This window comes from Perognathus longimembris, chromosome 12, assembly GCF_023159225.1.
Source record: "Perognathus longimembris pacificus isolate PPM17 chromosome 12, ASM2315922v1, whole genome shotgun sequence".
Lineage (NCBI taxonomy): Eukaryota > Metazoa > Chordata > Mammalia > Rodentia > Heteromyidae > Perognathus > Perognathus longimembris.
In genome coordinates, this window is record NC_063172.1 from 26,855,762 (window position 1) to 26,879,762 (window position 24,001).

General features: G+C 42.4%; 1 non-coding gene across 1 annotated transcript; it reads left to right on the forward strand.

Moving 5' to 3' along the window:
* The first annotated feature begins 7,202 nt into the window (after positions 1-7,202).
* On the forward strand, positions 7,203-7,273 carry Trnaa-agc. The gene has a single exon. It is a non-coding gene; the product is annotated as a tRNA-Ala (tRNA).
* The last annotated feature ends 16,728 nt before the right edge of the window (positions 7,274-24,001 follow it).

The following is a 24,001-nucleotide window of genomic DNA, read 5'->3' on the forward strand; positions in this document are numbered from 1 at the left end:
TGAACATTGTGGTTCAAGTGCTGAATCTCTGCTTTCAGTTCCTCTGTCTCTGTACATGGGAGTGCAGTGCTGAAGTGACTTAGATTCTGTTCAACTTTCTGAGGCACAGCCAAAATTTTCAACAGTACCTGCCTGTATGTGATCCCACCAACAAGAAGCGAGGCTTCCAATTTCCTCACTTTCTTGCCAATATTTTTTATTTTCCAGTTTTTTTTTATAATAGCCATCTGAAAAGATTTTAGAGATTCACATTTCCATTATGACTGGTGAGGTTGGATACATTTTATTGTCTATGGACTATTTGTATATCTTCTTTGAAGAAATAGCTATAAAGACCCTATGCTGGGGCTGGGAATGTGGCTGAGTTAGTGGTGGAGTGCTTATCTAGTATGCATGAAGCTCTGGGTTCAATTCCTCAGCGCCTGAAGTGGCACTGTGGCTCAAGTGGTAGAGTGCTAGCCTTGAGCAAGAAAGAAGCTCAGGGACAGTACCCAGGCCCTGAGTTCAAGCCCCAGGACTGGCAAAAAAAAAAAAAAAAGACCCTTTGCCCATCTTCTCATTGGGCTATTTGTTTCCACTGTGGAGATAGATGATAGATAGATATTATAGAGACATACTATATTCTCTCTATATATAATATATTTTATATATATATATATATATTCTGAGTTTTTTCCTTTCTTCCCTCTCCCCACCCCCGTCTCTCTCCCTTCCTTCATCCCTTTCTTTTTTAATTTAGCCTGGGCTGGCCTTTAACTCCTAGTCCTCTACCTCAGCTTCCCAAGTGCTGGGATTACAGGTATGTACCACTGCACCCTACTCTCTAGTATCTGCATATTAATTCCTTAGGTATATGATTTGTAAAAAATTTCTTTGCATAACTCTTAAACATCGGGCAAAGAAAAACAGTTTCATGGCATCATTACTAGCCATTGCAGTGTGATGCTCAGACTTTGGAATGCTAAAATGAAACCACTACTGCCAGCTGGAAGATACCCTCCCTTCCTGTCAGCACCTTAGGATGGAGGGCAAGCAACCAGAAGCAACAGGCAGTGAGGGTGAGAGCCCTGCAGAGTCCAGTGCGGGAGGGGAAGGAGAGGCAGAGCTTGAATACTATATCCAGAATGCAGAGGGCCAAGGAAAAGCCCTAAGTCCCCTTCCCACCCTGCCCTGTGTCATGGATGTTGGCTGAAAAAGCCTCTCTGATTTCTGCTCCTCCAACTTGCACCCTAACTTCTGAGAACAATTCTGTTCCCAATTTTGGATTTGTGCAGAATTATTCAGGCCAAGGCTCCCTCCCCTTACCCCTTTTCTCCTCTCCTCTCTCTCCCACTTTGTTTTTAGAGCCTAATATGAGGATGAAAAGATGGTTATGAGTGAAAGTTTCCATATCCCCAAATCACAGCTAAGAGAAAGGACAGGGGTTCAAATATCTACATGCAGTGTCAGGTATGAACTCAGTCTCTAAAGCAGCTGGCTGTGTTTGAACCCTGGATCCCCATTTCTAAGCCCTGAGATTTTGGGAGATCATGTCACCTCTCTCTGTTTCGTTATCAATGTTTTTCATCTGCCAAAGGGGGATAATAATAGAATGTGCATCAGCACACTGAGGTGAAGATTAAATGAGACAGTCCCTGGAATGTGCTTAGAGCAGGGATGGCACTGCTGTAAAGGCTTAATAAGCACTGGCTATTATTACCTCCCTCCTTCTCATTTAAGGTTCTCCTTGTGCCTTGCAGTTGACAAGTTCCTGCTAGTGACCCTCTCTGAGGCTCACCCCCGTGCTCTTCCTGGATGGCTGACTGCAAGTTCTACGAATAGACGTTGCTGCAGCCAAGATGGCCATGCTCATATCTGATAACATTCGAAAGTGAGTCACAGTGCCCAGATACGGAGCAAAAGCTAGCGCCCAGAGGAAGGTGACTCACTCAGAATCAGGCAGCAGAGAACATCAATGACAAAGGGTGATCTGATCTTCTTCTGGGCCATCTAACATAACATCCTGCTCACCTGGGAACGTGACATAATTTCAGAACTGCAGTCAAAGGGCAGTTGGAGAAGCAATAACCCAGGTATGGAGAGGGCTGGCCAGTCCAGGAAGAGCTGTTCCAGGGAATAAATGGACTCAGGCTCAGAGAGCTATGGCAGAGACAGCTAAGCATGGACAATGAATGCACTTAGGCATCCTAGATTGTTACTTATCAGCTGTGGTACCCAGACAAGTCATCTCACCTCTCTGGACCCCAATTTTTATATATGGCAAATGGAGATAATAGTATTACTCATGTCATACTGTTTGAAAAGGGCATAAGGAGTTAATACGTATATAAGACTTAATGCCTGCCATATAGTGTGTATCAAGGTGTAGCTCAGTGGTTCAATGTGTGCATAGCAAGTACAAAGAAAGCCCTGGATGTGATCCCTAGCATGGAAAAACAAAGTAAAATAAAATAATAAAATAGGAGTTAGGCACCAGTGACTCACTCCTGTAATCCTAGCTACTCAGCAGGCTAAGATCTGAAGATTGAGGTTTGAAGTCAGCCCTGGCAGGAAAGTCATGAGACTCTTATCTCCAATTAACCAGCAAGAAGCTGGAAATGGAGCTAGGGGTCAAGTGACAGAGTGAAGCTCAGGACGTGCCCAGTCCCTGAGTTCAAGCCCCAGTACTAGCACAATTCTTTTTAAAGTATATCCTGCTTTGGATTCATCCCCCCACTAAGCACACAGCAGTGGAAGAGAAAGGTAATTATCAAGGAGAAACAGATGGACAGAGTGACCTCAAATCCACCAAACACCTTGTCTGGCTGTGTGATGAGGGAGGAGATAGTTCAGTGCTGTGCCTGGTATTAGTGCTAGAGGAGAGACTGCCTTCCTATCACACTGTGCCACCTGCAGCCAGTAGGACAGGAAGCTGAGGTGAGCAAGGACTAGGAAGCGTGCCTCAGCTAGCTTTTTAGGGGCTGATGTTGGAAGGTATGTGGAGCATTCATTTCACCCACGTTTTAGAAAACCAGTTTATATTTGCATAGGACTTAACCATTATCATCCCTTTTAAAAATTATTTTTTTCTCATCAGCCTTTGGTTCAGATATTAAATTTAAAATAAATGCTACAATGTCAGGTACTGGTGGCTTGTACTTGTAATCCTAGCTACTCAGGAGGCTGAGATCTGAGGATCATGGTTCAAAGCTAGTTCAAACAAGAAAAGAGGTTCTTATGTCCAACGAACCACTAAAAAGTGGGAAGGGGAGCTGTGGGTGACGTGGTAGAGTGTCAGCCTTAAACAAACAAACAACAACAAAAAAAGCTAAGGGACTAGGCAGGCCTGGAGTTCAAGCCCCAGTAAAAATAAATAAATAAATAAAACAATCTGTTCATGGTCCTCCCCACCTCTGTCCTTAGTGTCAAGTAATGGCCTTTTATGCTTCCAAATAAGCTGCAGGGCCCACTGTATGTGACCCCACTCAGTATCTCACAAATACCTCCACCTGTCCCCGCAGCTTTAGGGCAGTAAATTGCCAATTCTCAGGTTTCAGATGCCTTTTGGTTTGGGATTTTGGGGCACTGACTCTTTTCCTGACTCCTTGGCATTGCCTGGCACCCACTCTTGTTAAATTCACCAGCTTGAAGCAGCAGCAGCATAAAGGGATGATTAACTAACTGCAAAAGCCTAGGAACTTGAAACCCAGCCAGCTTCCAACCTGCTGACCACTGTGAGTTTAGGCTAATTCTCCTCTCAAAGCCTTAACACCCAAATGTGAATTGCCTGCCTTTCCCAGCCCAGTTTCTGTTTGGAGGAGGCCAACGATAAGGAGAAATGCTTAGCACATACCTAGAAGAGCCATGCTAGCTGGATGGGATCTATTATTAGCTGGCAGGGCAGGCCAGGGCCCTGCAGCTGCTCTTCTGAATCCTCATTCACTTTTTCCCCCACTCCCCGCCTCACTTCCAGTCACCAAGTTTTAGTAGTCAGATAATTACTAACGGTGTTGAAATCTGGGTGGAGCACAGGTATACTTAAAATTACAAGCTGGCTGTGAGAAACAATTTCATCTGTGTGGATTGCAAGACACTCTGTACTAGAAGGCAGTTCACTATTGCTGTTTTAGACTGGGGGACAGGCGTGGGGAGAGTCTTCTGGGAGGAGGATCCTATAGCAGAATTCCAGAGGCTGTTACTGAGCTGGAGAAGACCTCTAAAGCCCCTTGGCTGGTCCCAATACACCAACTGGATTCCTGGCAGAGCTAAGGATGAAGGAGCCAGAGGCAGGAGCTAGGATTTGTTTTTGGCTTCAGGGAAACCAGACTCTAAGCTGCTCATTACTCCACAAAGGCAAACAAAACAAACAAACAAAATCCAAGCAGTATGCCCCCTCCCTCCCTAAGCTAGTTTACAGAAACAGTTACTACAACAAGAGCTGGAGTATTTGGTGACCTTTTCTAGGGTTGGAATAATCTCTACTTAGATTCCAGGCACAAACAAAACAAAAGATCTTCAGGTTCTCTGGCTCAAAGGAAAATAGTCCTTCTTTTCTGAGGTCAGCCTCCTCCCCTCTTGTCTAGCTGTGTTAATATCAAATGAAGGCCACAAGGGGGTCAAACAAGCTCATGCTTATCTCGGACCAGTTGGACTATTCGAGGCTGAAAGCCCAGGTTGCTCTCTACTAGTTTCAGTTGAACCAGGTTTTTCTCTGTTGTTCCTGGGGGGCACTTGACCAAGAATTCTGCAAAAGTCTACCCAGTATGGGTGGCTCACACTTGTGATCCAACTCTAGAGGAGGTTGAGAGTAGAAGGATGGCAGTTTGAAGCCATTCTTTCAGATAGGAAAGTTTTCTAAGACCCTAAATTAAAATTGCCAGGGCTGGAGTCTTGGTTCAAACAGTAGAGCCACCAGCCTAGCACACTTAAGGCCCTGAGTTCAAACTTTAATACTACAAAACAATACCCCCACCCCAAGTTCTTCCTCGCCCTACTCTAGGAAGTGCTAAATTCTATTAAAAGGTTGATTCTGTGATAGTTGGTGCTGGGTAGATGAATCCTGCTTCCTATGTTGCATTTGTCTGATATATGAGAGCTTTCTCTCTTTTCTTCTCTCTCCTCCCTTTCCTCTTCTCCTTCCCTTCCCCATTTCTTCCCCCTCTCCCACCCCTTGTTACTGTGGACTGATCACAAATATTAGGTACATATTCTACTAATAAGCTACATATCCCCAGACTCTCCCCGACAATTCTAAGTGGGGCTGTCAACACATACCTTATCTGCACTGAAAACAAAATGCCACCTTTTTTCATCCAGATAACTGTTCCTTGGAAAATCTACTCCATTTCTTTGGTGTTGATTTTCCTTATTTTTGTCCCTGTGCTTAGGACATTTCTGAAGCAAGGCAAACCAGCTCCATCTCCAATGGCTGAGCTCCAAGGAGGGAATCGAAACAGTTCAAGCCATAGCTTCAAATTCTGCAAGCATTCTCCGGAAGCCAATGCCCCTGAATAGAGAGCTGTCAGGAAGATCAAGAAAAATCGGGGGCCACTAGCTGGTGAACACATTTTCTGTCACAGAGCCAGGGTCATACCCAAGGGAGGGAAGCAGAGCTGCAGTTCAGAAGGCTATAGGTCTCTAGTACAGCTCACTTACTCTTTGTAGGCCTCTGAGAGGTGTTTAGGAAAGCAGCCACTTTCTGCTCTGTGCCTTGCTGGGTGATCTAGGAATGCTGATATGAGAATTGGAGCAATTAAAACACTGGTAAATACAAGTGAAGTAAAGGTCCCTGGACTCATGATTCCCCAGTGACCATGCAACATGCATCTGAGACCAACAGGACTGGGAAAGGACTCACAAAGGAGTGGCCTTACCCATAAGCCCACTGTTTGGTATGGATCATATACCTTCCGTGTAAGTAGTTTTCCCAAGCTGCCTCAGCATGGGGCTCCCTAACTGAAGGGAAGAGCAAGAATTACCTTGGTAAAAGGGGTAGCAAGGGATAAGGATTTCCTTGGGCTTTTCTTGGGTGACTGGTTTCACCTTAGCTTTGGACATGGAAGGGAACTGGAGAATTGGAATTGGACAGTAAAACCTGTCCTCCCTCTGCCATCTTTGCCCTATCCACCCCTAGCCTCACACAGCTAATGCTGCCCAAGGAAGAAGAATCTTTTATTGGACGTAGAAATGGTTTCAAATCATTTTTTTAGTTCTCTGTGTGTGTGTGTGTCTGTGTGTTGGGAGGTGTATGTGGAAACCTTAAAAAAGAACAGAAATGATGAAGGGAGAAAGGATGTCCAATGTTCATATGTAAAAATGGAACCAGGATGCTGGGTGCCAGTGGCTCACACCTGTCATCCTAGCCACTCAGAAGGCTGAGATCTGAGGATTGTGGTTCAGAGCCAGCCCAGGCAGGAAAGTCTGTAAGACTCTCATCTCCAATTAACCACCAGAGCAACAGAAGTGGCATTGTGGCACAAGTAGTAGAGTGCTAGCCTTAAGCTGGAGAGCTCAGGGACAGTGCTCAGGCCCAGAGTTCAAGCCCCCCACCGCCAACAACAACAAAAAAGTGGAACCAGGGGGGAGGGAGGGGGGTATGAGGGACAAGGTAACAAACAGTACAAGAAATGTATCCAATGCCTAACGTAAGAAACTGTAACCTCTCTGTACATTAGTTTGATAATAAAAAATATATATAAAAAGAAAAAAAGTGGAACCAGGTAACAAGGTGAGGTTTGTATAGAAGGAAGAATGACACTTGACATTGTACTCATAAATTGACATATTGAATTGAAACCCCTTCATACAACTACTTAAAGATAATTAAAAAATAAATTTAATAATATGAATGAACAAAAGCAGGGTGGTTCACTTTGCCATTAATTATTGGAATAGCCATTCATTTCATAGTTAAAGGCATAGAGGAATTTCCTTCTGTTCAGAAGACCAGACTTAAACCTCAATCCTTAAGGGACTCCTAGAATACTAGTTAGCAGAGAATGCCGCACTCAGATTCTTTCTTGCCCTCTTCCCTTAGGGTTTTTTTTTTTTTTAATCTTCCAGGCCCACCTTCTACACAGACACACAGACACACACACACACACACACACACACACACACACACACACACCAATTAAATAAGGTGTCCTAATAAACTGCAAGTCTTGTGAGATTTGTTTAAAAAATCGTGTGCAAATAGATGAGAAGAAACTGAACAAAAGCTTGAGGTATGGCTCAGTGGTTGAGCACCTGCTTAGCAAGCATGAGGCCCTGAGTTCAATCCCCAGTACTGCCAAAAAAAGAAGGTATAGTAGTAGTAGTAGTAGTAATAGTAAGAGTAGCAGGGCTGCAGAGAAGCCAGAACTAATCATGCTAAAAGCACTAACACTGTTTAACATGCAGGCACAGAGCCCAGGCCATAAATGGATTATCTCACTTGAATATCAACACTCAGAGAAGTAGGTGCTTCAAGCATCCCCATTTTACAATCCATGGCACCAAACAGCAGTCCAAGTGCAATTCAGTGTCACATTCTAGAGTCTCGCAGCCAGGTTCCAACCCTGGCTCCACCACTATGAGACTCTGGGAAAACTGCTTAATGGTCCTGTGCCTCTGTTTCCTTCTCTGTGAATTGGATATAATAATAGTAGAGAGTCTTGGTGAAGATTAAGTGCAATGAGAGACACAATGTTAGGGCAGTGCCAAGTGTTTTGTCTCTTTATGACCTCATTCATCTACACGGGAAGCCACAGAGCCAGGACGAGACTCGTCTGGACACTGAGGACTCTGGATCTTGGTTGTGCAGAAGCAAGAATTGTGGGAAGCAAGAAGCCCCTAAAACAGCCTTGGGAGTGTGGCTTTGCATAGTTACCCACTTAAGTGTGGGGTTGCTGTCTCGAGGGCTGAGCTGCAGCTCTCAAACCCTGTGATACATCCATCAGTCATGGAGTGGACATCTGTCTCTGTACTAGCCAGTTCGTGATGTAAAACCCTGTTCCAAAAAGTGATTCTGGTAGGCTTCCCTGGCCCTCTCAGCCTGGTGTCCTGCCAAGCACTTTTTTTCTGAACAAGTCAATGAGCTCTTTCTTTGGCCCAGCCATGCATCAGTGAGACATGCCATGGGCTTGGCTCACCATCTCTAATCAGTGGGGTGGCCCCTACCTCATTGGGGCTGCTCCTTGAGTATTCCCTTGGCTGGTGCTCTCACCCTGGTAACAATCTGCAAAGACTCCTAGCATTAATGCTAACGCCATCATCCCTTTCACCTATATCCCATTAAGCTCTAACTCCAAAAATTGATATCCATGTTACTGCTGTGCTGTGAAGTTTGGAGAACACCAAGGAACTACTGCCCCAAATGTTTTCCCCACTGACCAGCATTCAGCCTAGAGAGTCTATTAGAGTGTCTCTCCATTAAAAGCAGAAACCTGTGTGCCAGGTTCTAATTATTGTCTTGGCATAACTATGAACAGGATCCCTTTCTTCTCAAAAAATATATTGGTTTGGAAAATAAACTGTCTGATCCTCCAAGTTCTAGTACATTTTGTCTCCAAGAAATTCCTGCTAAGATGTGCTTGGTAGCTGGGCACAGAAATTTACTAGTTTAGTTTAACTGAGGGCAGATGAGTTCTTAGGGAGACTTGGAAGGATTGCTGTAGATCTGTTTGTGTGAGTGTGTGTGTGTGTGTGTGTGTGTGTGTGTGTATGGGGGAAGGATCTGAATGGGGATAGGGGGTCATAATGAAGGATGTGGAGGGGAGAGAGCAGATCAGTTGGGTTTAAGAGCTGAGCCAGTGCCACTGGCTCACACCTGTAATCCTAGCTACTCAGGAGGCCAAGTTATGAGGATCGTGTTCAAAGCCAGCTTGGGCAGGAAAGTCCAGAGACTCTTTATCAACAAATAAACACCAAAATAAGCTGCAAGAGGAGCTGTGGCTTGAGTGGTAGAGCACTAGCCTTGAGCACAAAAGCTCAGGAACAGCGCCTAGGCCAAGTTCAAGTCCCCGGACCCCCCCCCCCCCCCAACATGTACACATACACAGACACACACTCTCTCTCTTTGTGTGTGTGTGAGAGAGAGAGAAAGAGAGAGAGAGAGGAGGGAGGGAGGAAGGGAAGGAATAAGGGAGAAAAAGAAAGGGAGAGAGAAAGAAGGGAAGGAAGAGAAAAGAACAGACACAAAGAGAAAGAAAAAGAAAACGAGCTGAAATCTGTGTCCTCATTTCCCATGTCAACCCTAGGCTGGTCAGGTGCCATCTTTTGTTTTCTTACCTTCCTGGGCTTCCCTCCAGGGTTGCAATTGTCTATGAATCTGCCAGATAACCCCAGCAGACCATAGATTTCCTAAGAGCAAGGACTGGATAGTATTCAACTTCCTATCCACAGTATCCAATTCTGTTTGTTAACATCAGAAGTGCTTATTAAAAATCTTTTTCCTGGGGCTGGGAATATGGCCTAGTGGTAAAGTGCTCACTTCATATACATGAAGCCCTGGGTTCGATTCCTCAGCACCACACATATAGAAAAAACCGGAAGTGGTGCTGTGGTTCAAGATTGCTGGCCTTGAGCAAAAAGAAGCCAGGGACAGTGCTCAGGCCCTGAATTCAAGCTCCAGGACTGGCAAAAAAAAAAAAAAGCATAAAAATCTTTTCCTAAGGATTAAATAAATTGGAGACTCAATTTCTTCATCTGTAAGAGGGAAAATCCAGCCTTTTTATGGTGGTTGTGATTCATGGAGATAGTTTATGAAAAGTAGAACTTTATGGGCTGGGGATATGGCCTAGTGGCAAGAGTGCTTGTCTTGTATACATGAGGCCCTGGGTTCAATTCCCCAGCACCACATATGCAGAAAATGGCCAGAAGTGGCGCTGTGGCTCAAGTGGCAGAGTGCTAGCCTTGAGCAAAAAGAAGCCAGGGACAGTGCTCAGGCCCTGAGTCCAAGCCCCAGGACTGGCCAAAAAAAATAAATAAAAGTAGTACTTTATTAGCAGATTGCTTCCTTGCATTAAATTAAAACTTAAGATGCTGTTGTTCATTATTTTGTCATCCTAAAGTAAGGCCAAGTAAAACCAAGCCACACTCACTGAGAGTGTTGCCAATTATACGGTATATTTTTCCTTCTCCAGGTTGCCTCTGAAATTTAGTGTCATTGGGAGTCCTATCCATGGGCTTGTTGGGTGGAAAGGAGAAACACATAGGTGATTTGCCCCAGAATTCCATTAGGGTCACTAGGCTTTGGAAAATAAGGCAAATAAAATGGGTAGCCTATAATTCTAGCACTCAGGATCTCTCTCTCTCTCTCTCTCTCTCTCTCTCTCTCTCTCTCTCTCTCTCTCTCTCTCTCTCTGGGACAAAATAAGCTAAACAAATTGAATGGTAGTGCTAAAGAGATTAAAGTGCTAGGGGAAGGGTCTACAGTATTTCTGATAGGTTGGAGAATGTAAGACAAGGATGGAGGCAAGGCAAATATGAAAAATGGGAAGTTCCAGGAGTACTATTCATGCACTATATGGCATTCCAGAACCATGATGATGGCTGTTTCCTGTGTAATCCTTAGAAAATCCTCTGAGTAAGGTGCTATTATCCTACTGAAAGGGTGGTTATTAGGAAACTTATGGCTGCTGAGTAGTGGCAGCTCCCAAGTCTACCAAAGCAGAGCTTATACACACAGAGCTGCCTAACCCATGGTGGTCTTGGGGTGGAAAATGAGATCTGCAGGGCTGGGAATATGGCCTAGTGGCAAGAGTGCTTGCCTCATATACAAGCCCTGGGTTCGATTCCCCAGCACCACATATATAGAAAATGGCCAGAAGTGGCGCTGTGGCTCAGGTGGCAGAGTGCTAGCCTTGAGCAAAAAGAAGCCAGGGACAATGCGCAGGCCCTGAGTCCAAGGCCTAGGACTGGCAAAAAAAAAAAAAAAAGAAAGAAAGAAAGAAAGAAAAGGAGATCTGCAATCATGTAGTGTGGTTTCCACTTCCTAACACAAACTTTCAGAGGTAGAACATCATTGGAATCACAGGGCAGCACAGGACCTGGCCCAAAGCAGGCTCCTTGCAAACCCTGACTGTCCAATGACAACTGAGCTCGGTTATATGTGCCATGGTGACAGGACAGACAGCTACACATAAAAGAATCAGTAGCATCATTCCTAGGTGCTTTTTTTTTGTAAAAGGATTTTTTAAAAAGCTATTATAAAGATGATGTACAGAGGGTTACCATTTCATAAGTCAGGTAATGAGTACATTTCTTTTTGGACAATGTGACCCCTTCCCTCGCTCTCTCCCAGTTTTTCCTTCCCACCCCCACCCACAAGTTGTATAGTTCATTTCCCACATAGTATCTAATGAGTACTGCTGCATTTATACACCCTTTGTCCAGCTATTTCTGTGCCCCACCCCTCACTCCAAGTGTTTCTTCTACAAAGACCTTGAATCACAAACCTATGGAGAAACATATATTTTTCTCAAGAACCATTCGTTTTCATCCCATTTTCAGGTAAGAGAGTTGAGACACACCACGATGAGTTTATCTAAAGCCAGGGTCTAGGGTACAGGAGATCAGGGGTAGGAGAGCAAAGCATTCCCTTTTTGGCATAAACTTTCAGATTGTGAAGAAAATCACTTGTGGGTGGGAAAGTCGATTTTAGTAGCTTTTTAAAAAAAAAACATGTTGGGGGATGCAGAGGTAGCTCAGTGGTAAGGTACTTGCCTGCCATGCACGAAGCTCTAGGTTTAGTCTTTAGCATTGAAATAAAAAGTGTATTTATGTGTATAAAAAGTGTACGTATATACATATGCATATACGTGTGAATGTATTTTAAGACTATTTTTCAGACCAATCTTAAGTTAACACGATATTTTCACAGAAAATACATTATAACTGATGACTAGTATTGATGCACTCTATTAACTGAAGACCATATGTACCTTAGTGCTCCCTCTGTGGGCTCTGACAGATGCTAATGTCATATACTCAGCCTGACTATATCACACAGAGCAGCTTCACTGCTCAAAAAGTGCCCTCTGTGCCACCTAATCTGTTTGCCCCACTCTTCCTGAACTTCTGGCACAACTTTTCATGTATAAAGTACAAAAGATTTTTTTTAAAAATGTAACATTTAACTCATAGTGAGGGTATTACCTCATGAGACCTTTGTTTTTAAGATATGTGTGATTTTAGGGCTGGGAATATGGCCTAGTGGTAAGAGTGCTTGCCTTGTATACATGAAGCCCTGGGTTTGATTCCCCAGCAACACACATATAGAAAACGGCCAGAAGTGGCACTATGGCTCAAGTGACAGAGTGCTAGCCTTGAGCAAAAAGAAGCCAGGAACAGTGCTCAGGCCCTGAGTCCAAGGCCTAGGCCAAAAAAGAAAAAAAAAAGATATGTGTGATTTTTAAATATATATAAATTTAAAGATATATGTATAGTTAGGATAACATATAATGTGTATTTTTCTTATTGTTGGAATAAAATAATTTGAAAGACACTTTTACAATTCTAGAAAATCCAGAAAATGAATACACAGATGTAACATTTCATATATGAAACCAAAACAAGAAAAAATATAACCAAGAGACACTGAATAAATAAATCTACAACAATTATCTGGAGTGAGTTACAAGGAGGTTAGAAAGTTAATGGGTTTTTTCCCCCCCGAAACAATTTTGACTTCCGCTTCTTCATTGGGCCTGTAAATCAAAGCAGTCAAAGCTGCCTTTAAAGGTCTTACAGTACAAGATATGAAAAGTTTGTGGTGGGTGGAGGAGGAGGAGTAAGGGTTTCATCCTTATATACCGAGTTCGGAATTTCTAAAAATGTTGTCTCTGGATGGTGATCAACAAAGAAACATTTATTTTCAAGAGGGATTTTCTTGAGATCTGCTTGGCTCTATGGCCAATTTCTTACTTTTTTCATCTGAAATGTCATGGAACTAAGAAGGATTCTATTGTATTTAACTTCACATTATGCCAAATATCTGAGGACGTCTGAATGATTTTTATTTATTCTTGAGTTATATTCCTCAAGTTCTTGAAATCCCTCTTTTGTTTATGGCAGGGCCTCACTAATCCAGAATAGATGTGAACTCTAGCTATACAGTGTTCAGAGAAATCCTCATTTTAAGCTATGGATCTCATTGGACATTCATAATGACAAACTGTTCTGATAATTTCTCTAGGTATTGTACTGCTGATCATTTTGAGACCCTGGAAAGGGATTCTTTGTGCCCCTTTCCAAGAATGATATAGAAAATGCATAGGTCAATTACAGGTCAAATTATTAGGAGAAACATAGAAAAGCAAATCATTCAGCAAGATCATAGTTACACCCAATTGAAATTCATAGAAAAGCAAATCATCCAGCAAGATCATAGTTACACCCTATTGAAATTCATATCTAAAAGGGCATACGTGTATTCTTCCTTATGTCCCAGAACTTGATATAGTGCTGGATATCTAGTACATGTGCAAAAAATCCTGGGTACCTAGTCAGTTTTGCAGAATGGCTAAAAAGTAAAGGCTCAGCAAAGGCTACTGGATGATTGTAAGGATAAAAGATAATAGTATGACAATTTTCTCTAATTTAGTGAGTACTTTCTTAATACCAGCTATTATATTAGAGCCTTTACATATATTAGCTTCTAGACACACAAAAGATTTAATACCAGGTATGGCAATAAAAAGACTTCAGTGGTACCGATATCATTACCTACCACTGTAATGGTAACTCATCATTTTAATAAAAGAGCTTGATGATTTGATTTCTCCTGATACCCTTCTGAACAGCCCTTTCAGCAGTGAACCAGCTTCAAACCTGGTTCCTCCTTCCATCTTCCTTTTACAGAAGCAATGTGCTGTGTTGTTTAATCTCTAGATTACATAAGGAGCCCCAATGTACTTTTTGATGGGAGGGAGGAGGGAGGTGGCATTCTTGAGCTGGCACTTAGTTTGCGTAATACACTCTTCTCTTTCAGGGTGCCTTGAGAAAGGAGACACGTGTTGCAGTGGCAGCATCTGGAGGAGGGAGCCATGATTCAGCAGAGCTCTATGAGAACTGTTCTGGTGGCTAGCAAAGCTCAGTCTCCCACAGACCATGAGGAAGCTGTAAGATATATAGAGTACAGAAGGGCAGCAGGGGATCTGTGGTGGGACGTAAGGTTTGGAAACATTGAGAAGACATAATTCTGGTACACTGGGCCATGTGATACTACCCCAGCATTCTTTTAAAGTGAGGGAGTACCATATCGTTCACAGGTATAGGGAAGATTTTAAGCTCAGCACCTGGTAAATTTCCCATGCCTAGAATTTTTCACAAACCCCATGCCGTGGGAGCTGATGCCTATTTTTATCTGGATGTTCTACCATGGGGCTATGCCCTCAGCCCCCATATTTTTGAGAAAGACAGCACTTGATTACAAACGCAGATCTTCAATCCAGTGGTTCTACCATTGAACTCAGTACCAATAGATTTTGAAACAGGCCAAGTGTGGTGGGACACACTTATCAATCCCACACTTAGACTAAGGCAGGAGGATTGTGCGTTCAGGCCAGCCTAGGTTATATAGTAAAGATCTCAAATTTTTTTAAATTTCTCTTTTGAATTTATTTCTAAATATCTTCTCTCAAGTTAACATAGATATGCTTTTTAATATAATTTTACATGAAGGGTTACAATTCCATAAGTCAGGTAACAAGTACAATTATTTTTGGATAATATCAGCCCTTCCTTTGCTTTCCCCCAGTTTCTCCTTTCTGTCCCTTCATAGTTCTTTTCTTGTGCTGGTCCTGGGGCTTGAACTCAGGTTCTGGGTACTATCTCTGAGATTCTTTTTCTCAAGGCTAGCACTCTATCACTTGAATCACAGTACCATTTCTGGGTTTTTCTGAGTAGTTTATTGGAGATAAGAGTCACAGATTTTCCTTCTTGAGCTGGCTTCAAACTGTAATCCCTAGAGATCTCCAGCTTCTGAGCTAGGATTACAGGCATGTGCCACTAGCCAGGTGGCTGCATAGTACATTTTTTACATAGTATATATTAAGTACCAAGACTGCATTTGTTCATCCCTCTTTGTTCCATTTCTGTGGCCCTCTTCTTGCCCTCCCACCCGCAAAGGAAAAAAAAAACATGTTTCAATTTCCAGAAAATTTTTTTGATAAATAGTATTTTAGATAGAGTTATTCCTTTGGGTTCCTCCCCTAAAAGTATCCTTCTTTACTCTGTGTGTGAATGCCTAAAGCCCTGTATATATTATCATGTCTAGTTGTATTTTAGATATAGCTTCTGCATATGAGAGAACACATGTGCTGTTTTGCTCTCTAAGATTGGTTGACCTCACTTAAGATGATTTGTTCTAGGTCTATCCATTTCCCTGTAAATGACATATTCTTCCTAAGCAGTGAGTAAAATTCCATTGTTTTTGTACCACATTTTCAAAAGAAATTTTTTTTTTGTTTTGTTTTTTTGGCCAGTCCTGGGGCTTGGACTCAGGGCCTGAGCACTGTCCCTGGCTTCTTTTTTTTGCTGAAGGCTAGTACTCTGCCACTTGAGCCACAGCGCCACTTCTGGCCATTTTCTGCATATGTGGTACTGGGGAATTGAACCTAGGGCCTCATGTATATGAGACAAGCACTCTTGCCACTAGGCCATATCCCCAGCCCCCAAAAGAAATTTTTAATGGTTTTGAAAATAGAATATGAAATCATTGTTGCCTTTGATAACTAGACTTTCAACAAAAATTCTTTCTTTTCTTTTTTTTTTTTTTTGCCAGTCCTGGGGCTTGGACTCAGGGCCTGAGCACTGTCCCTGGCTTCTTTTTGCTCAAGGCTAGCACTCTGCCACTTGAGCCACAGCGCCACTTCTGGCCATTTTCTGTATATGTGGTGCTGGGGAATCGAACCCAGGGCCTCATGTATATGAGGCAGGCACTCTTGCCACTAGGACATATCCCCAGCCCTCACCAAAAATTCTTAAGAGATTGTAGAGTTTATTCATTCATCTTTTTATCTATGCCCTCATTCAACTGCAAGTATTTATCATTCATTTTTTAAAAATTATTAGTCTGTATTTTCTGAGGTAAAGTTAATGGGACTCAGAAAACTGTTGTCTGAGTTCCATTTTCATTGGTACTTATATATTATGAAATTTTAAGAACGTTCCTTTGTTTGTAAAATGTGAAAAAAAATTCTTAGCCTGCAATGTGAGGAACTTTTCAAAAATTCACATGAGAGACTGTGTGGAAAGTAGTAAAGCACCTTATGAAATTACTTTGTTTTTACAAAGCAAGGAGACTGAGGCATTGGAGTGAACAAAGATTTGCTCAAATTCCTAATTAGCTAATAAAGGAAATAAGAAATGAGCTATCAATCAGGTGAGTGGACATGATGCAGCAAAACAGTCATCTCTGCAGTGAGGCTGCATGTGACTGCCAGAAACATTAGTCCACTGAAGTAGAAGGGGGACATTTATAGAAAGCATGGAGAACTCACAGGATCTAGTAATGGAAACAAAACAAGACTAGGCTTCTTCAAACGGACTAGAGGAATCCTGGTGAACCAGGATGGCACTTCAATCTCCCTAGCCTCTGTTTCTGAGCCATGTGTTAAAATAACTCTCTACAAATGCTCTTTATACTCTTCATGAAAATCAATTGTTGCCCGGCACTAGTGGCTCATACCTGTAATCCTAGCTACTCAGAAAGTTGAGATCTGAGGATCGCAGTTCAAAGCCAGCCCAAGCAGGAAAGTCTCTGACACTCATTTCCAGTTAACCACTAGAAAACCAGAAGTGGTACTGTGGTACAAAGTGGTAGAGTGCAAGCCTTGAGCTGAAGAGCTCAGGGACAGTGCCCAGGCACCGAGTTCAAGCCCCACAACTGACCAAATGAAATAAAGAAAATAAATTGACCAGATCTATGCTTTCTTTCTAGACTTCTATTCAATTGGTCTATATGTCTATCCATACCCTGATATGATTTTAACTGCTGAAACTTTATAGTAAGTTTTAATCTCCTGTGCAAGCCAGACATGTGGCACATACCTGTAATCTCAGCACTTGGAAGACTAAGGCAGGAAGACTGTAATATACAGTGAGTGCCTCTAAAAAATAAATAAGCCAGGTGCTGGCTGCTGTTGGCCTACAATCCTAACTACTCAGGAGGTTGAGATCCGAGGATCATGGTTCAAAGCCAGCCAGGGCAGGAAAGGCCATGAGACTCTTATCTCCAATTAGCCACTTGAAAACTGGAAATGCCCTTGTGACTCAAAGTGGTGGAATGCTAGCCTTGATCAAAAAAGCTCAGGGACAGTGCCTCGTCCCTGAGTTCATACTGACAAGACAAACTGAGCACAGTGACTCAAGTCTGTAATATCAGTTCCTCAGGGAGTAGAGATCAGGAGGAACACAGTCCAAGGCCAATCTCAGCAAAAAGTTAATGCAACTCCCACCATCTCAATCAATAACATGGTGTCAGAACATATATGATGTGATCTCAGCTACTATTGGAGGCCATAGTTAGGAGGCTCTTGTCTTGAGGTGGTGGCACCAGGACAAAAACTTGACCAAGACAAATAAGCACCAGGACAAAAACTTGACCAAGACAAATAACCACCAATAACAAAGAAGAAAAAAAAAGGCTGAAGGCATGGCTCAAGCAGTAGAGTCTGCCTATAAGCACAACTTGCTGAGTTCAAACCTTAGTATTTACCTCTTAAAAAACTATAATTTGAGGGGCTGGGAGTATGGCCTAGTGGCAAGAGTGCTTGCCTCGTATACATGAAGCCCTGGGTTCAATTCCCAAGCACCACATATGTAGAAAATGGCCAGAAGTGGCGCAGTGGCTCAAGTGGCAGAGTGCTAGCCTTGAGCAAAAAGAAGCCAGGGACAGTGCTCAGGCCCTGAGTCCAAGGCCCAGGACTGGCAAAAAAACAAACAAACAAAAAAACAACTATAATTTGAGGGCTAGGAATATGGCTTAGTGGCAAGAGAGCTTGTCTCGTATATATGAAGCCCTGGGTTCGATTCCCCAGCACCACATATATAGAAAACGGCCAGAAGTGGCACTGTGACTCCAGTGGCAGAGTGCTAGCCGGGGACAGTACTCAGGCCCTGAGTTCAAGGCCCAGAACTGGCAAAAACAAACAACAACAACAACAAAAACCACCCTATAATTTGAATCAGAAATTGTTTAAGCACTCCAACTCTGTCCTTTTTCAAGGTTGTTTTGGCTACTCAGGGTTCCTTGATATTGTAAATGAATTCGAAGAAGGTTTTCCTATTTCTAAAAACAAGACAAACCACTCTAACGGATGCTATAGGAGGCTGTAGTCAGAGGGAGTGATGTGGGGTGTTGGTCCTCTTATCCAGAATAGTGGAGGGAAGCAGAGGTCCCTGCAGTTGAGCATATAAAAGCAAGAAGAAGGGTAGGTGCTTTCCAGGTGACCCACAAACACACTGATTTCACAGAAGACTCAAGACTGCAGTTCAGGAAGAACACACCCTGAACTGTGAATGGTGACATCACTGGAATAGGTGGGGATAGCTATGTAGGCTTACAGAGGGACTTTATTATAGCTCCTTTTAAAGGAGAAAGGATAATAAAATTTGTTTTAACTCTGTAATCTGGGAGAGAAAGATTATAAGCCAGGTGTTTATAATACTCATGAGAATGGCATGAAGGTATTGGGTTGGTTGACATGGGCACTGATGTACCAGAGTACACAGCCATACCTGCCAGCTGGCAGGTCCTTCCTTCTTTCCTTCCTTCCTTCCCTTTCTCTCTCTCTTTTCTTCATTTTCTTTTCTTTTTTTGTTTGTGTGCTGGTTCTGGGGCTTGAACTCAGGGCATGGGTACTGCCTCTGAGTTTTTTTGCTCAAGGCTTACACTTTATCACTTGAGCCACAGCTTCACTTCTGACTTTTTGGTAGTTAAATGGATATAAGTCTTATGGACTTTTCTGCCCAGGCTAGCTTCTCAGCCTCCTGGGTAGCTAGGATTATCAGTATGAGCCACCAGCACCTGGCCTATTTATTAATTTTTAAAGCAATCATTGGCAGTAGCTATGGGAAGGAGCTCAGGCATGCTTTTTAGCTATGCTTTAGATAAGGGAAGGAGTCCAAGATGGGCTAGGGATTAAGCAGGTTTGCTAACTGAATGAGTGAGTGGAAGATCACAGATGGATGTGACAAGAAGGGAAGCAGGAGGGAATGAGTGTAAGAAAGCACAGAGGTCAGAAACCCATGGATAGGGTAAGATAGGTAAGTGGAAGCACTTAGATTTTAGGTGCTTATGAAGAATGGGAGTCAAGTTTGGTGGTACATGTCTGTAATCCCAATTACTCAGGAAACAGAGGTAGGAAGATAGTAAGTGCTATATTTGAGGAAAGTTAGAGATCTTGTCTGAGAAAAAAAATCAAAAAGAAAAAAATTAAAAGAAAAAACTAACAAAAAATACAAAAAAGCTAGGAATGAGGCTCAAGTGGTAGAGCCCTTGCTTGGCATAAATAAGGCCCTAGGTTCAATCCCCATGACTTGAGTAGAGGAGTTAGGGGAGAAGAGCAGATGTAAGGGAGATGTCCCTTATAGGCCATGAGAGGTAGCCTACATTACAGAGAAATAGGCCTCCTGGGGTCTGTGCAGAATGTCGGATTTGGGCTGGATGGGGGTAGACAATACAAAGTCCCATAGGCAGACATTAGTATGAATAACTCATGGTCCCATAAACAAACTGGATAGGATGAAGTGGGCTTGCATTGGGATTAGGAAAGCTGGCTCCAGAGGGTGGGACTGAGGCTTGGGGAATCTTCAATGCCAGCAGAGGAGTTGAGACATGGCTCATTATGGTTTCTTACTAGTGGAAGGACAGGTGAAAATAGTATTTAAGGAAGATTAATGTGAGAAATAGCCATGAAAATTGGATTGAGGTAGGAAAAACCAGGCCTTCTTCAGATTTTGCAGCTATCCCAACATGATATGGTTCAGATTTGGATGATGATGAAGAGAAAGGTAATTTCAAAATAAAAACAAACAGAACTTGCTTTATATATGGGAGAGGGGAAGAAAAGAGGGTGTTAACATTTTTCAGGTTGTGATATTGGTTGATTAGAGAGCGATATATCAAGCACATGGGCAGGACCTTGGGCATGGTTTTGGTGAATACCAACACTTGGGAGACTACGGCAGGAGGTCCCAAACTTTAAGCCTGGGCTACCTAGTGAGATCCTGTTTCAAAGTAAAGTGGAAAAACCAGAATGAAGGTAGAGAGCATGGGAGAACACTCAGGGGAGGCAATGGACGGGTGTGGAGTACACTTCGAACCTAATCACTTAGATTGTTACAGATAACAAGGCAGAAGATACACAAGGATTTAGGCTCTGTTGTTTGCCGGCTATATGAACTAGACAATGAACTGACCTCTAGGCTTTAGGTTGCAATCATATTAAGGCTTGACTGAGGACGGATCTGCTCCTAAGCTTATTCTCATGGCCTTTTATCCAGGCAGGTGCAACCTGGAGATTTTGGTTCCTTGTTATGGAAACCCCTACAGAGGACACTCACAATATGGCTGCCAGCTACCCTCAGAGTGGGAGAACAGAGTGGAGAAGGTGCTCATGATAAAAGTCCTAGTGTTTTTTTTTTTTTGTTTTGTTTTTGGCCAGTCCCAGGCTGTGAACTCAGGGCCTGAGCACAGTCTCTGGTTTCTTTTTTGCTCAAGGCTAGCACTCTGCCACTTGAGCCACAGTGCCACTTCTGGCCATTTTCTGTATATGTGGTGCTGAGGAATCGAACCCAGGGCCTCGTGTATACGAGGCAAGCACTCTTGCCACTAGGCCATATTCCCAGCCCCAAAAGTCCTAGTGTTTCTATAGCATAATCTCTGAAGGTGTCATCCCAACAGCTTTACCAAATGTTATTAATTAGAAACAAGTCAGTAAGTCCAATCCACAATTAAGGGGAAGTGACTGCACAGGGGTGTAAATGCCAAATGGCAGAATCACTTCATAAAAATTTTAAAGCTATGTTCACACAATATCTGACAGTTATATTGCTAGCCAGCCATTTAACTCTGCAACTAACTTACCTACATTGAGTAATTCAATATATATTGAGTTCATTAAGCTAGACCAAAGGCCAAAGAATAATTTTACCTACAAGAAAAATTCATGGAAATTTCCAAAAGAAAATTATGCTTGCACTAATTCTTAAGGATAAACAGGAATCTATCCAGAGATAAAATATGGACATTTAAAGTTTATCCAATGATTGTAATTCTAAGTTTGTACTGATGTTAAGGCTAAGAGAAAATATGACAGGCTTGGAATTTTTTCATAATTTGAAAAACTGATAATCTATTTTAAATGTGATTAAAAAATTGTTTGAGACAGTATTTTACTGCATATCTCAGACTGGCCCAGAACTCACTAAGTAGCCCAGACTGGCCTCAAATTTGGGATCCTCCTGCCAATGCCTCCAAGTGCTGGGATTATATGGGTGTGTGCCACCAATGCCCTGCTTAGTCCTATTTTTATTCATTGACTAATTCTGTGGGGTTTCCTCTCACTCTAGAGCCTTTCTTCTTTCTTCACCTACACATTTGGTAATTGGGATGCTTAGGGTAAAGAATATTAATGAACTTCCAGTAAACATGTTGGCAGTTTCCCAAAGTGACAATGAAGACAGAAATCTGTAGATTTTCTAAGGGCCGCTCTCCCCCATCACTGTAGAATATAATCGTCCCATAACCTTCACTGCATATCTGTCTCTCTCTCTGAAACCGTCAGATTGTCCAAGCTTTGACCTAACTGAACTGGGCTCCCCAAGACCTAAGCAACCAGAAAGCAGGACCAAGGACCAGGAAGAGACACTAAGTAAAGCCAGCTTATAGTGTTTGGAAGAATACTGGCTTTGCTTTTCTGATCACTGTTCTCTAACAATTAAAAGGTGTCGTTTGTTATTTTATATTGGATCTTAGTGCTCAAATAGTCCTGTAACTCTGCTGCCAGTGTGTTACAGTACCCACAAAGCAGAAGGCTTGCTTCAACACAGACCCTCCTGAGTTAAATCAGCACTCACTCCAGGGTGTCAGCTAGCAGCTGAAAATTTCATTTAGGAACTAATGTACTGTTAAGCTCCATTGTTTTTGTGTACAGAGAACAATAACAAAGACTGTTTTTATCCTTAAGCATTCTTGATGTTATACTATTATAGTGTCCCTCATTTTCTATTCATTCATTTTCTTTGAATAGCAAACACTCTTTTCTTAGTAATTAGGAACAAAAATAAACATCAAACACCCAGTGGATTTTCTGCTGTTGTTATTGTTTGCTTTTGGTCCTGGAGATCAAGTTCAGGGCCCTGTATATTCTGAGCACCTGTTCTACCACCAAGCCACACCATGAAACACCCCATATCTTGATAGTTCATTCTCATTGCATGATTAAAATTTAAAACTTATTAAAGGTTATTCTATTCATTCTTCGCAAATTAGACCCAGGTATTTTTTTCCTAGTATAAGCAGTTGGTTTATCCAGAAAGGAGTAGGAATCAGTCAAATGGTCAATCACAGGTTAAGAGCATCCTAATTTTAAAATGAATGGGTAAGTAAAGAATTATTTAAATAATACAACTTGTTGGTATGTTAGTATCAAGTCATATTTAAAGTTAAAATAATGTGTAAATTATTTTTAAAAAATATATAATGAGCCGGGTGCCAGTGGCTCATACCTGGAATCTTAGCTACTCAGGAGGCTGAGATCTGAGGATCCTGGTTAGAAGCTATCCTGGGCAGAAAAGTCTGAGACTCCTATATCAATCAGGGTGAAATGGTAGAGCACTAGCCCTTGAGAGAAAAAGCTAAAGGATAGTGCTCAGGCCCTAAGTTCAAGTCCCAGTACCAGTACACACACACACACACACACACACACACACACACACACACACGTATGTGTGTCTGTATAACGAATATATCACCATCAAGGGAGAAAAGTATCTAAGGGACCCTCTGGTCCATCATGCTTTCATTACAAATGTTCTCACTTCTCTGGACTAATCCAGTGACAAGATACCTTCTGTTGCATGAGACATCCCGTATCATTGCCAGTAACTCCACTGTTAAGAAGTCAGTAGAGGGCTGGGGATATGGCCTAGTGGCAAGAGAGCTTGCCTCGTATACATGAGGCCCTGGGTTCGATTCCCCAGCACCACATACATATACAGAAAACGGCCAGAAGTGGCGCTGTGGCTCAAGTGGCAGAGTGCTAGCCTTGAGCAAAAGGAAGCCAGGGACAGTGCTCAGGCCCTGAGTCCAAGGCCCAGGACTGGCCAAAAAAAAAAAAAAAAAAAAGAAGTCAGTAGAGGTGTGATTAAATTATTTTTTTAAAAAGGAACTGAAGTCCTTGTTTAAAGAGTCTAATATCTTGTTTGCAAAGTTTAGACAAAACTTTTTAGAACTAAATGGGCCACAGAAAGGCATAAACCAAACCTGGTAAAAACCTGGGATCAGATCACCTGCCTGACTGAGGGAGCCCACCTGTGTCCTGCCTATATCTGACACTGTAATTTCTCTCATCTATTTGCCAAAGCTTACAGATAGTCTATGAATGAAAGCTATCCAAATAATCCATACAGCTGAGAGGATCAAAGCTTAGGACTTTGAGTAGATTTTTCTTTGTTTTGGGGTGGTTTATTTTGCTTGATTTTTTGTTGTAAAATAATATCTCACTATACTTATAGCCCAGTTCTCTTAATGTTCCGGACTCAGCCACTCAAGCACTAGAATTATAGGTTACAAGTGTGTGCCACCATGTCCCAATAGATATTTTGTTCTATGATACTAGAGATTAAATCCAGAACTTCCAGTTTGCTAGGCAAATCTCAACCACTTGATCCAGGCCTCCAGCCCGTTTGTTTTTGAGATAGGGTGTCACTTTGTCCAGGCTGATCTTGAACTTATACCTATTCATTTCAGAGACTATAGTATGTAATAGGAACTCTATATTTGGCCTATTTGGGCTTGAACTCAGTTCCTGGG